The sequence below is a fragment of the Geotrypetes seraphini genome, chromosome 5 (genome assembly GCF_902459505.1).
Source record: "Geotrypetes seraphini chromosome 5, aGeoSer1.1, whole genome shotgun sequence".
Taxonomy (NCBI): domain Eukaryota; kingdom Metazoa; phylum Chordata; class Amphibia; order Gymnophiona; family Dermophiidae; genus Geotrypetes; species Geotrypetes seraphini.
The window spans coordinates 172,050,657-172,065,946 of record NC_047088.1 but is presented as its reverse complement, the minus strand read 5'-3'; the positions used below and the strand labels follow the sequence as shown (position 1 = coordinate 172,065,946).

The 15,290-nt window shown below is 41.6% G+C and overlaps 1 long non-coding RNA gene across 3 annotated transcripts in view; it reads right to left on the bottom strand.

Annotated features, from left to right (window-relative positions):
* Positions 1-15,290, bottom strand: part of LOC117361577 — a 120,742-nt gene that overhangs the window by 15,352 nt on the left and 90,100 nt on the right. The window contains exons 1-2 of one of the 3 annotated variants that reach the window (XR_004539693.1): positions 10,011-10,041; positions 640-694 (exon numbers count right to left, since the gene is read on the bottom strand). This is a non-coding gene — a long non-coding RNA (uncharacterized LOC117361577). Of the gene's footprint in view, positions 1-639; positions 695-10,010; positions 10,064-14,356; positions 14,513-15,290 lie in introns of those variants that run through there. The other 2 variants (XR_004539694.1, XR_004539692.1) reach the window with 2 other exon arrangements.

Below are 15,290 nucleotides of genomic sequence, written 5' to 3'. Positions count from 1 at the left end.
GTGACACAATATACTAGACTAACAAATGCTGAAAGATGCAGTCCTTCAGGATTATTCACATTCCTTCTTTTGTGGCTGTTGGCAGAATAAAGCTATCTTTTTTACACAAATGCCTTGTTGATCTCATTTAAAACAATTTTGGACTGTAATGGTTGGTGTGCTATTATTGCACTCTTATTCAATAGAAGAGATGATTTGAATAATCTGAGACACACAGTTTAGTAAAGTCTTTTGCATATGCATGCTCTCATCTTACTGCTTATAAAAGGTGATAGTAAGGATGTGCACTTGTTAGCATGCCTCAGTTCATTAGTACTCCATAAATAAACATAAAAAATATGGAAAAGCGTTTTTGAAAGACTATGTCACAAAATGAACAACCAACTTTAGGCATACCAGTAAATTACTCGATAACAGGAATAGAACAATATATGAGTATATCCCTTCATATTTCAAAATTGTCACAGAGACTTCCATAATTTGGACAATACCAAATCATACTTGGCTGTTTGAAGATAGTTATTCATGCTTTCTAAAATATGTGTATGTGGGGGATGTGGCCATGCTGTTTGTTACTGCATACATGGTCATTGCTCCCGGACCTGGCTTTTAATGTGATACAAGGTAGTTGTTACTCACCTATCTCTGCCAAGCACTCTCTGAAGTGCTGAAGAAGAGGTGCACCCCAAAGTGTCTGGAAGACACAAGTTTGAGAGGATATGGTTCATATAGTGACCTTTCCTAGGTTTATAGACCTGGTTCCCATATAATTTGTTTTGCCCAGTTTTGCTTGAGTTCTTAAATCTGGTTCTATGTGGCTGATATTCAGTGTCCAGTCATCACTTAATGATAATTGGTTATCTTGAAGTACCTTTCCTGTCAGCTTATGCAATTTAGGTTGAACCACTGAATAGGCTGTCCTAAAGTTAACTTGATAATTCATACAGTTAGCATTTGGATAGCTATCTATGTGGTCCAAATTGATCACATAAAGTTAAATTAACCAGATAATGGTAGCAGTGCTACCTGGTTAACCTTTAGACCCACCCACTGAAAGCCCCCAAGTCTACCTCCGCATAATCACATTACTTTTGTTTGGTCATCTCACCCAAAATATTCAGAGCCAACTATTTATATGATTCTTTCTGAAGTTAACCATATAGATAATTTTTAATACCATCCTCATGGTCATATGGGAACCAACTTTGAAAAATGATTGGGCCGTTCACTTGTATTGAGTTTAGCATGCTCAATCACTGGGGATGCCAAACTCAACACAGTTGAATGCTCCCTGGCTACAGTAAAGGAATTTGTTCAATATTGGAGATGCTCTTAAAGACAGATTGTTCACCCTCTCCAAGGTAGAGAGAACGAGAAGGCACTCTCTAAAGATAAAAGGGGATAGATTCTGTACAAATGTAAGGAAGTTCCTCTTCACCCAGAGAGTGGTAAAAAACTGGAACGCTCTTCTGGAGGCTGTTATAGTGGAAAACACCCTCCAGGGATTCAAGACAAAGTTAGACAAGTTCCTGCTGAACCAGAACGTTCGCAGGTAAGGCTAGTCTCAGTTAGGGCACTGGTCTTTGAACTAAGGGCTGCCGCATGAGCGGACTGCTAGGCATGGTGGACCACTGGTCTGACCTAGCAGCGGCAATTCTTATGTTCTTATATTAATTCTATACAGTGGAGAAACACAATAATCTTAGTGTGCAATTTTATTCATCAAATCACAAAATCTTATGCGATGGCTTTTTAGATTTCTGGTGTGTGTAGCGCATTTAAGTGGACTTCACATTTGTGTTGCATTTCATGATTGCCTGTACTAAGCAAGTAATAGTATATTGACTATCAAAGGCTCCTGAGGTAGGCCATAGTGGCCAAAACACTTGTGTCGAGATATCGCATAAGATTTTGTGATTTGATGTATAAAATTGCACACCAACATTATTGTGTTTCTCCACTGTTGTTGGTTTGTTTCGGACTGGATTGTGGAGATTCTCTCTTGGTTTTACTTGACAGAAAATTATAAACACCACTTTTGCATGTAAAATACTGATATAGAATCGTAAATGGGCACTTATAAAATATCAACTAGTGTAAAAGTACACACTATGATATGATGGTGCATACTTTGTCAATGGGTATGTTTGGAGGAAGGGTTTGGGTAGAGTTTGCAAATACACTCATAAAGCCTCATATTTTGACTGCAGAAAGCAGCCCGGCCACCTTCTGTGGTCATTAATGAACTTGGAAATTCAAACTTGGGGCTATATCCAGCCTCCAGCATTGAATTTCTGGGCTAAGTTCAGTTGTGTTTGACATAGCTGGCCAAGCCAATATTCATCAGCTGACTGGCTAAGTCATAGCTATTTAGGCAAGTCTAACTCGCCGCTAGACTTAGCCAGTCATTCAATGAGTATTGGTGCTTACTGGCTATGTTGTGCGACATAGATAGAGACAAGCCTAGCCACTGACCAGGATATTCAGCTGGAGATAGTTAGCTTTCTCCTTTTGAATATCAGTGGTTAGACAACTTAGCACTATTTAGCCGGACAGGAGTAATTCCCAGCTGGCTACATAGCACTGAATAAAGGGCAGTTAGATTATAAAATACACTAATCATGTTTGAGGGGCCAATAAAAAATTCCCAGTCCAGCCAACAAAGTTGGGGCAGCCTCCATCGAGTTCAGTGATTTTCTGCATTTTTATTCCATTGGAAATATACGGAACAAAAAAAAAGTGCAAAATTGCTGGACTAAATATATAGTCCTCAATGGAAACTGCCCCAGCTTTGTTGGTTGGGTTGAGAACTTTTCAGTGGCCCCTTGTATGCATGCAGTGGCATACCAAGGGTGGGGCGGAGGATGCAGACCGCCCTGGGTGCCAGCCTTAGGGGGTTGCACAGCCGGCCAGCTGGGTCTGGAACCTCCCACGCAGATATAAACATAGAAACATAGAGACATAGAAGATGACGGCAGATAAGAGCCATAGCCCATCCCATCAGGTCTGCCCACTCTACTGACCCACCCTCAAGTCTACTATCCTAGGGATCCCACTCCTGGTGACAGGTTCCCTTGGCTTAACCCTCTAAGGGATCCCACTGGGCATCCCATTTGCTCTTAAATTCTTGCACGCTGTTTGCCTCGATCATCTGCACCGGGAGCTTGTTCCAAGGATCAACCACTCTCTCGGTGAAGAAATATTTCCTGGTGTCGCCATGAAATTTCCCGCCCCTGAGTTTGAGCGGATGCCCTCTTGTGGCTGAGGGTCCTTTGAGAAAGAGAATCTCTTCTCTATCTCGAAACGGCCGGTAATATACTTAAACGTCTCGATCATGTCTCCTCTCTCCCTATGTTCCTCGAGTGAGTACAGCCGCAAATTTTTCAGCCTTTCCTCGTACGATAGATCCTTGAGCCCCGAGACCATCCTGGTGGCCATCCATTGCACCGACTCTACTCTCAGCACATTTTTCGGTAGTGTGGCCTCCAGAATTGCACACAGTATTCCAAATGAGGCCTCACCATGGTTCTGTATAATGGCATTATGACTTCAGGCTTCCGGCTGACGAAACTCCTGCGGATGCAACCTAAACAACTGTCTTGCCTTAGATGAATCCTTCTCCACATGATCAACAGTTTTCATGTCTGCGCTGATGATCACTCCCAAGTCTCGTTTTGTTGAAGTTCTAGCTAAGGTCTCACCATTGAAGGTGTAAGTTCTGCACGGATTTCTGCTGCCGAGGTGCATGATCTTGCATTTATTAGCGTTGAAGCCCAGCTGCCAGGTCAAGGACCAAAGCTCCAACAAATGTAGGTCCTGTGTCATACTATCGGGTGAATTGCCATCTCTCACTATATTGCATAGTTTGGCGTTGTCAGCGAATATCGTTACCTTACCTTGAAGCTCCTGAGTTAGGTCACCTATGAATATGTTGAAAAGGAGCAGGCCCAAGACTGAGCCCTGCGGTACTCCACTGGTCACCTCTGATGTTTTAGATAGGGTACCGTTAACTACCACCCTCTGAAGTCTGCCACTCAGCCAGTCATTGACCCATGTAGTTAGTGTTTCTCCCAGCCCCATTGATTTCATCTTGCTCAACAGCCTGCGATGCGGGACACTATCGAAAGCTTTGCTGAAGTCTAGGTATATGAAGTCCATGGATTCTCCCAAGTCTAACTGTTTTGTTACCCAGTCAAAGAAGCTGATGAGATCGGATTGGCAGGACCTACCCTTGGTGAATCCGTGTTGACTGGGATCCCGTAGATTCTCCTCATCCAAGATTGCGTCTAATTTACGTTTGATTAGTGTTTCCATGAGTTTGCATACTATTGATGTGAAACTCACCGGTCTGTAGTTTGCAGCCTCTGCCCTGCAACTCTTTTTGTGCAGTGGAATGACGTTAGCTGTTTTCCAGTCTATGGGGACTCTCCCCGAACTTAGGGAGAGATTGAAGAGTCCTGATAGCGGTTCTGCCAGGACATCACACAGCTCACTGAGCACCCTGGGGTGTAGATTGTCTGGTTCCATGGTTTTGTTCACCTTGAGTCTTGCCAATTCGTAGTAGACGTCGCCAGGTGTGAACTCGAAATTCTGAAATGGGTCTTCCACGCTGGGCCTTGCCTGCAACTGCGGACCGTGCCCCGGTGCCTCGCAGGTGAAGACCGAGCAGAAGTATTCATTCAGTAGTTCTGCTTTATCGGAATCTGATTCTGCGCAGTTCCCATCTGGTTTTCTAAGGCGTACTATCCCGTCTGTGTTCTTTTTCCTATCACTAATATACCTGAAGAAGGATTTGTCCCCTTTCTTCATGTTCTTTGCCAGAGTCTCTTCCACTCGAAGTTTGGCCTCCCTGACTGCCGTTTTGACCACTGCAAACCTCACCCTATGTTCTAGTTTAGCTTCCCTAGTCTCCGTTCGTTTGTAGGAAACAAATGCTTTTTTCTTCTCCTTGATGAGGTGCGAGATTTCTGCGGAGTACCATTGGGGTTTGTTATTTCTCCACCGTTTGTGTACTGACTTAATGTAGAGGCTTGTCGCTTCATGTATGGTAGATTTCAGGGATGAGCACATAGCTTCCACATCATCGGTCGTAGCTTGGTTCTGCAGTGTCCGGTGGACGACATCTCCCATGCGTTCGAAGTCAGTGCCTCGGAAGTTGAGTACTTTTGTTTTCGTGTTTGATCTAGGGAAACCTTTCCTGACGTAGAACCACACAATGTTGTGGTCGCTGGAGGCTAGCGTATCTCCTACCGAGACCTTCGAGATGCTATCCCCATTGGTGAGTACTAAGTCCAGGATCGCCTAGGCCCTAGTGGGTTCCAATATCATTTGTTTGAGTCGTGCTCCCTTTATGGATGTTAACAGTCTCCTGCTGCCACTGGTTGTTGCTGAGTATGAGTTCCAATCTGCGTCAGGCATGTTGAAGTCCCCTAGCAGAACAGAGTCTCCCCGTAGAGTGATATTCTCTATGTCTTCAATTAATTTGGAGTCTTTGTCTTCCAGTTGTCTTGGAGGTCTATATACTACACCAAGATACAGGCATTTTTCTCTGCCTCTGACCAGGTTCACCCAGAGGGATTCCCCGGTGTACTTGACATCTGTGATTCTGGTAGTTTTTATGTCTTCTTTAATGTATAGTGCCACCCCTCCCACTGACTTTCCCTCTCTGTCCTGACGAAATAAGTTGTATCCCGGTATAGCCATATCCCACCCATGAGAGTCTGTGAACCAAGTTTCGGATATTGCCACCACGTCAAGGTCGGCATTCATTATTTCGGTCTCTAATTCTAGAATCTTATTGCCTAAACTGTGTGCATTAACATACATAGCCCTCCATACCCCGTGATTGCTAAATGGCACCTGCACCTCGGCGAGGCTGCCATACTTATTCTGAAGCAGAGTCGGGAGCTGTGCTGAAGTGCAGGAAGGTCCCGCGATGACTGCCATCTGCTGCCTCTATGCCAGAAGAGGTAAGTGATGTCAAAGGGGGGTGGACCGGCAGCTGCAGTCATCACGGGACCTTCCTGCAACTCCCTGCGTCTGCCGGCCCACCCCCTCTGACATCACTTACCTCTTCTGGAGCATAGGCAGCAGAAGCAGTCATTGCGGGACCTTGCTGGTTTGGAGGAAGAGAGGAGCATAGAAGGGTGGTGGAAGGAGAGAAAGGGGGTCATGGTGATATGAAAGGGTAGTGGAGGGAGAAAAAGGAGGTCAGGGTGGTATGGAAGGGTGGTGGAAGGAGAGAAAGGAGTAGGATGGTATGGAAGGGTGGTAGAAGGAGAGAAAGGGAGAAGATACTGATGGAATTGGTGTGCAGGGAAAGGGGAGAGAGACATTAGGGGGAAGGTACTGGAATTGGGTTGAAAGAAAAGAAAGGGGACAGATGCTGATGGAATTGGTTTACGGGGAAAGGATACTGGAGAGAATTGGGTTGGAGGGAAAGAAAGGAGGCAGATGCTGATGGAAGTGGGGGGGAAGGAGAAGAGAGAGTGAAATGCCAGACCATGGGGGTATGGGAGAGGAAAGGGAAGAAGAGGAGAGGAGAGAGATGCCAGACCATTGGAGGAAGGAAGGGAAGAAGATGGATGCCAGACCAATGGGGTGAAGGGAGAGATGGAAGGGGGGAGACATAAAGTTTCTGGAAGGGGAATAGAAGGAGAGAAGATGCCATATAGAGAGGATAGACAGTGGATGAAAGGAAGAGTGTAACAAGAAGATGAGGAAAGCAGAAACCAGAGAAGAGGTGGCCATAACATCTAAAGCTGTCATACATCTTTGGGTGGTGGTAGTGGGTCAGTGACCACTGGGAGAATATGTGTGTGTTCCTCCAATAGTCATCTGGTCAGTTTGGGAACCTTTATGGTACTTATTCATTGTTAAAAGAGGTCTAACCCTAAACGTCCAAACTGTGCCTTGGACGTATTCTAAAATGTTTGAATATGGCAGAAAAACATCCAGGTCATAAGCCTGTCCTAGTCCTGTCATTAGATTTAGATGAACTGCAGGTTTCGAAAATTACGAATTGAAGGGTTTGGCAAGAAAAAAATGTCCTTTATGGATGTTTTTCTGTTATGAAAATGGACCCCCTGATGTACTAATACATGAAATCAGTGCTTCCTCTACATTTTATAGTTCTCGATTTTCCAGCCCATTACCAGGAATACTTCAGCATTTTTCTCTCTGTCACATGGTGTCATTGAATATATGAGATATATTTATAAAATCTTGTCATGGCCTTCGCAATATTCCATACAGTATGTCTGAAATAGTTGAATTAGAACTACAACAATTGCAGAGTTTAACCTTGGCATTAAGAAAATTAGCATTTTTTTCTACGAGTGTGAAGCTATTTAAACAAATCCTTTACATACATCGAAGGCTGTGATACCTTTTATTAAATCACAATAGACATTTTTTTTCACGCATAGATATATTTGTACATTAGCATTCGGGGACTCAGAGGTCCCATTAGTTGTGCCTATCGTGGCTACAGAGAAAGCAAATTTTATATTCAATGTACATTTCTTACATAATTTACATTCTTCATGTGTGAGTGAGGACAACTCAAAAATACAAACATTTTCAACCTTATAAGTATTAAGTTTAACTATTTCCCTACTCTTTCAAGTTGCTAACATGGCAGCATGATAAGCCCTGCTTTGAATGATTCTGTTTATTGAACCGATCTGAGAGCATTTTGTTCTAATTTTTCCTATTGGTAATCAGATGCCGCATACCAAGTGCAAGGGGAGAGTTTGGGTGGATTCTTCGACACCTCAAACTTCCTCCCTGATGCAGCATTGATTCGGGAGTTCGCGACTTGCAGAATCCCAAGGAATTACCTGGGGTGTTGGTGGCATTATCCCCCACACGAGGAGAAGTGTAGGACTTTGCCCTGGAGACATCTTTATCTCCTCAGTAGCTGTTCCTCCACTACGAACTGCTCCTACCGCGGCACTGACTGAGGAGCCCTGCCAAATGGATACTGCAGGGGGAACCCCGGATCGAGGGACAGGGGCCATGAGAGTATCTAAGGAGCGGGGGACCCTGGGAGTTGTAGGAAAACCCATCTTTCAGTTGATCAAGCCACCGGTGGTCACATTAGAGAGCATTTGGGATGTTCTTGCTAGCCTAAATGTAGCAGTGGCCAACTCTTCACAAGAAATAGCAGCTTTAGTAAGTACTGTTGACTCTTTGGGACATAAACTAGAGGGGACTAAAGAAGATTTTACTAAGGAACTAAAACAAGTTAATGATAAAGTCAAAAAACTCCAAGACTTATCTTCTGGATTAATTAAGGACAAAACTCAATTGAACCATAAGGTTGAACAGTTAGAAAACTTTAATCGTCGGTTGAATATTCATCTTTTGAACTTTCCTAAGACCCTTGGAGTATCTCCCATTGAGATGTTTAAAAAATATCTTGTTGAAATTTTGAAATTTTGCCCTGACTGTATACCACCTGTTAACAGGATTTATTACCTACCTTTAAGGAAAAATAAACCAGGGGTGGACTCAGATTTTGAACAAGTCAATTTGAATAATGAAGTAGTCCTAAATGTATCTGATCTTTTGGAATCAACTGTATCCGAATTATCTGAAAGAATGGCGTTACTGGTTTCATTAGTTTTTGAACAAGATGTAAATGCAATTTTCCGTTTATACTTTCACTCTTCACAGATGTTTTGTGGGAAAAAAGTTTATATATACCCTGATGTAGCTAGACAGACTCAGGAACGTAGGAAATTGTTTCTAGTAATGAGACCTGAAATAGTCTCTTTGGGAGGTACATTTCTTTTAGCCTGCCCCTGCTCAGGTCAATTCTTGTTGTAAACCACTTAGAACTGAAAGGTATTGGTGAGATAGAAGACACCAATGTAATGTAATGTCCCCTTCTATAAGTTTCCTTCTCCATCACAGCCCATATTCCCTCTTTCAGTTCTCACAACCTGTATATACTCCTTTCCTAGATCTTTTCTCCTAGCCTCTATCCTCATCATCATCTCTCTTCCTTGTGTAACTTTTGCAGTCTCTGCCTTCACAACAGCATTCTCTCATCTAGACAATAGCTATTCAGTTCCCTTGTCTCTTCTTAGCTTCTCTATCTTCTCTCAAGCAACACTCTCTGTCCCTTTTCCATTTTTATGGCTATATTCCTTTTTATGGCTATATCTGGTGAACTTTCCCCACTGAAATGTCAAGCAGGAAGTGCATCTATCCTAGACTGCAACAATCCTCTCCTCTTCCTGTAGCCCATTGATCAGACACAGCCAGCTAATAAGCTGTAGGGAGAGGTGGGATTAGTAGCTAGTGTAACCCTGATTTCACTGCAATCAATTTAGGGTACTGGCTAAGCTCTTCATGACAGGGACTTAAACCGTGGTCTACCAAAATTTTGGTTTCAGTCATTAGGGCACAAGCTGGGACCGGAGTCAGCCTCTGATAGGCCAGAGGGCAATTCTCATTAAGTCACTCAATTCTGTCATTGAAAAAATTCACTCTCCAAAGCTGTTTCTTTTAATTTTTTATTTTTAACTTAACTGTTTACAACTCACCAAGTGCCAATCCCTTTGCCCCACTCCTGTCCTGTGGGGGTTATCCCTTTCCCCCTCCCCAAAATTCCCTCTTTTGCAGCATAACCTTTTTGTGCCCACCACCTACTTCTTCTCTGTAGCTCCCTGTATGCTCCACAGTGGAGGTCTTTAGCCACCTTACCCCCTCAGCTTAGACTCTGCCAGCTCTTCCAGCTGTATCTTGTAGGGCCACCACCAGTTCCTCACTCCATGACCTCTTGGGTCCCTACCACTTGCATAATTCTTCACCAGGCAGGGTCCCTTCTTTCATCAACTCCAGGGTCTATTAGGTCCTCTGACTACTTTTAGTTCTTTTCTGCATATTCTCCTATCACCAAGCTTCCAGATCTCCACTACACCAGTCCACCCCATCAGAACTGGTTTACCTAGCTACTCTACTGCACCAGGCCCCTATCAGCAGTGACCTTCAGAACTTACCAGAACTTAGACCAGCATTCCTCCTCTCAAGGGTTGCCTAGCTCCCAAAGGAACTTCTTACCTTCTGAGCTCTCTGTGCTGGGAGCTGTTCTTTTTAGCACCACAATCCACTCAGGGTGAGTGGACAGCTCCCAGCAGCACTTGCAGCTCTAATGCAAATTGGTTCCACATTACCATGACTCAGGCTCTCTCAATGAGGGAACTTCACCCTGTCACAAATAGCTAATTTTTTACTCGCTTTTCTTCCTAAGTAGAAATTTGCCTCACTCTCTTTCTGGTTGCAAATTGGATGAAAAGATCCCAGAATAAATAATTATTTGCATATTTATGCCTGTGGTTAAAAGTGAAAATGGATTCCAGGTATGACTATTTTGCATGTATTTATAGGTTTTCTACTCCCCGAGCAAGAATTTCAAGTAAATATTGCACATAAGACTTTTTAAGTTAACTTTATTTGATCTCACTGGTAAACGTGGCACTATGTAAACTACCTCCCTATCAAGAAAGTACTCTACCCTGCACTTTAGTCCAAGACTGTATATTTTGTTCTAACCCACAGCATCTAAATAGCCATAGGTCAAGACCCAGCGCCTTAATTGATCTTAATAGCATATGTAGTAAATGCATAAAAGCATCAAAACAGAGCAACAGGAACACCTTTGCAAAGTACCTGTTAGCTGTGATCCCATTAGGTCAACTATTATTTGTGAGAAACATTACAATTGTGATAAAATTATAGCTTGGCATTTTGCTGTGACTTCCTACAGTTTACCGCTATCTATTACAGTCCTAAATTTGGAGCGGTCAGTTATTACTTTACCACTTGGAGGAAGTCCATTAGTTCAGCACGTCAAACTATATAAAAAAAATATAAAACTTTTTATTATGATCCCAGTCTTACATTATTTATAGCAAGCTGAGAAAGTAAAATGGGTTCTCTTCTAAATCTGGCATTTTCCACAGTATGTAATTTATGGTAATATAATAAGTGATTTGAAAATAAAGATTTGAGACAATGTTTCAGCATTAGCGTTTTGTAAGACCAAACAAACATCCAAAATAAAAACTAAGCCAAGATTTGAGACAATGTTTCAGCACTGGCGTTTTGTAAGACCAAACATCCAAAATAAAACCTAAGCCAAGCCAAAGAAATCTATCATTACAAGCCTACTTTTTCTAAATTTATAGGGGTCGATTGATTCCTTTCCCTCCCCCACCCTTTGGTGGTTTTGATCTCCAGGAGGCAAACTACAGGCAGATATCAGATTTTCACCAAATGTATGTTGTTATAAAATGAGTTCCTCAGCCATATAATTTAGCATATTTTCAAATTCTCATAAAGTGGAGTGGTCCATGTATTAAAGGGTGTTAAGGTTAACATTTGAATATAACATGCATTAATGCATTCAGTGCTTGTTATCTACCTGCCAGGGAGAAAACATGTTATGTTCATGCATGTAAATGTTACAACATGGTAATGTAACATATGCAAATGACCCCCCGAAAGAAAATTATACTAATGGTTCCATACTATATTCAGGAGGTCATTTAATAAAGATTTGCACGTGTAATCTGTCTCTGGATGCATATGGTTAGGGCTCTTCAGCTTGGAAAAGAGGGGAGATATGATTGAAGTCTACAAAATCCTGAGTGGAATAGAACAGGTACAAGTGGATCGGTTTTTCACTCTGTCAAAAATTACAAAGACTAGGGGACACTCAATGAAGTTACAGGGAAATACTTTTAAAATCAATAAGAGGAAATTTTTTTTCACTCAGAGAATAGTTTAGCCCTGGAACGCATGCTAGAGGTTGTGGTGAAAGCAGATAACGTAGCTGGTTTTAAGAAAGGTTTAGACAAGTTCCTGGAGGAAAAGTCCATAGTCTGTTATTGAGAAAGACATGGGGGAAGCCACTACTTGCCCTGGATCGGTTGCATGGAATGTTGCTACTCCTTGGGTTTTGGCAAGGTACTGGTAACCATGATGAGAACGGGCTACTGGGCTCGATGGACCATTGGTCTGACCTACTGATGCTATTCTTATGTTCTTATGTACTACAGCATCAATATGCCTATTGGAAAAGCTAAACTAGCCAAAATATTATAAATCAATCCAACACAGCCATTCAGAGGCTCGTATAACACTAAACCCATCATTTTCTTCTTTTGTACAATCTTTACTACCGCACACTGACTGTAGCCAACTTTGCTGGTGATGTGGTGGCACAAAAATCCTTCCTTCCTCATCACTGACACATGTAAACGCTCCTCCAACATCAGGTTCCAAGTCTTGTTTATGGTTGATGCAGAAAGTGTATGAAACTCAAAAAGCCCACACTTTTTATAGCTTCCATGTTACCTAGATATCTGGACTGTGATTGGCTGATGAAGGCAGCCTCCTGATTGGTCAGAAATAGCGCATGCTAATTGGACAGTCTCAATCCAGTTTTGACGCACGATCTATAAAGATTATAGTAGCTATGTGTTCCAGTATCAACAAAATTGTAAAATTAGAAACAAGTGATCTTAAAAGTTGATTCTAATAGCCAAATGTATCCCTTACAATGTGGTACAAAGACAAATCTATTAGGCCAACAAATACATTAAAATAAAAGGTCTTAAAGTTGAAAGAATTCAAAATCCACAAGTTGTTCCAGACTTTTGCGCACCACTGTAAATGCTCACACCTTTCATATACACATATTGACACAGTTAAGCTAGTATTCTCTATAAGAAAGTGGATGCCTAGTTTTCTCTTAAAAAATTGACTAGGAATGTAGGAGGAGAAGCAGTGTTTGATGGGAGAAAATATTTTTTTGTTTTTCAATAACAAACCTGTTTGCTTCCATTTTCAGTCTTTTTAAATAAAAGGCAGAAAGATTTCAATTTATCTTTTTCCTCATCTTGAAATTACCATTCATCTATATACTGCTTACTGCTGTGACCCAGAGAGACAGTTATATTTTAACTGGCTTGGGGCTGCCTAGCATTAGGATTAATTTTAGTTAGCTAAACTGTACAGAATTCTTCAGATAGTGTGAATACATGAAGAAAGACCTAGCGAAGCTTGAAGAATGGTCTGCAATTTGGCAGCTAATATTTAATGCAAGGTTATGCATTTGGGCTGCAAAAACCTGAAGGAACGGTATAGTTTAGGGGGTGAAGAACTTATGTGCATGACAGATGAGTGGGATTTGGGTGTGATTGTCTGTGATGATCTTAAGGTGACCAAACAAGTTGAAAAGGTGAAAGCTAGAAGGATGCTAGGGTGCATAGGAAGATGTATGGCCAGTAGGAAAAAGGAGGTACTGATGCCCCTGTATAAGACTCTGGTGAGACCTCATTTAGAATATTGTGTACAATTCTGGAGGCTATCAAAAAGATATGAAATGATGGAGTCGGTCCAGAGGAAGGCTACTAAAATAATGTGTGGTCTTCATTATAAGGCATATGGTGACAGACTTAAAGATCTCAATCGGTCCGGTGAAGTATTTTGTGCGGCCCAGATCGAGGGCAATGCAGTGTTTTCCTCTGCTGCCCCCAGGTGTTTACCGTCTTGCTGGCTCCCTCCTCTGTCTTGCTGCAGCGTTTGCACATTTGTGCGGCCCCAGAAACATTTTTATCAGCCAATGCGGCCCAGGGAAGCCAAAAGGTTGGACACCCCTGTCTTAGAGAGAGAAGGAGATAATGGTTACTGCTGATGGATAGACTAGATAGGCCATTTGGCCTATATCTGCCATCATGTTTCTGTTTCTAGATTTAAGACTAAAATATCAGCATTTGGGATTATCTGGCTCAGTCCTTTCTTGACCTTGGAATCAACTTTAGCTATCCAATGAAACTAAGCAGATAGATTTACTTTAATGGAGAGAGGTGTGGGATGGAGTTTTCATCCTTTAGGGTTTAGCTACTTAACTCCATAGTTTGAATACTGACCTCATTATTTTGTCATGAATAACAGAGATGAAAGCTCTAAAAATACTCATGTTTAAATCTTCATGTGAGATTGTGTATAAAGAAAAGCAAATTTCACAATTGCATAAAATATAGTTATAGTAATTATGGGATGGATATGTTATGTAAGATTATGTGTTATTTATGTGTTTAGTATTTTAAGGTATTTTATTCAATATTTGTCTTAAGGTTAATGTTTTTGTGATTTTTTTTTACTGTGTACAGTATATATGTTTATAATCCATCTAGGAAGACAGGCAGAATATAAATCAAATAAATACATAAATTACTATCTGGGATCTGGGATGTAAATTAACTTGTAAAGGGATCCAGACTTTTATTCTGTCTCCAGCTTTGGTGCGGTTTACACTAACAGGAAATTATTCCAGCACCTCCTGCGCAGAAAGCCAGAAGCTCAAACAGTAAAGTGGAATGCACTCTGTTCATCTTTTTGGATATTCAAATCCGTCACCATCTGTAAGACATCTGTGGAAGTATGCAGAGTATTCATGCACAGTCTGGAAAAGTAGCCATCACCTCTGCAGCATCTGCAAGACATATAGCACAGTGATGTGAGCTTCAGTCTGCTGCACAATCTATGTTTTTTCAATTGAAAGGTCTAACACAAGTTTCCCAGTCCCACCAAATGCCTACATCCATATAGAGCAGGCTTGGAAAGAAATATTAAAGTACTTTTGATGTACATTCATTTCAAGAGCATGGTAGGGAATCACTGACAGGAATTGTCAAAAGCTGTGGGTACCTTCTCGCTTGTTAAGGTCTGGATCTCAGCATCTGTTAGAAGTGCCTTCTTTATGAGGATATTGCAAAAGTTACAATCCAGAAAACAAAGAAATTGTGGAGAGTTGATGTCCAAGATGAAGACTATTTAAAACAAATAAATAATCCACTTAAAAATGTCTAGGGCCTGAACCTCTGAAAACATATGGATCCATATGTTTTGAGAGGTTAAGGCCCTAGACATTTTTATGTGGATTATTTATTTGTTTTAAATAGTTTTCATCTTGGATATCGACTGTCCACAATGTCCTTGTTTTCTGGATGTTACTTTTTGTTGAGGGTCCAGGGTCAATATTCTTGTTGTTCAAAGGTTACAATCTACGCACAAGGTTTTAGTGTTACCATGGGAGGGGCATGGGCATGTCAGATGCTTTCACTAAAGATGTGCATAGTATTATGGAATTTGGGGGATTTCCACCTAATTTACATGCAAGAATTTGTGCAAGAATTGGTGTAAATCCTTGCACCCAAAATTGGGTGCGGATCACAATGCTATGTGCTATTTTAAAAATAGTGCTCAACTTG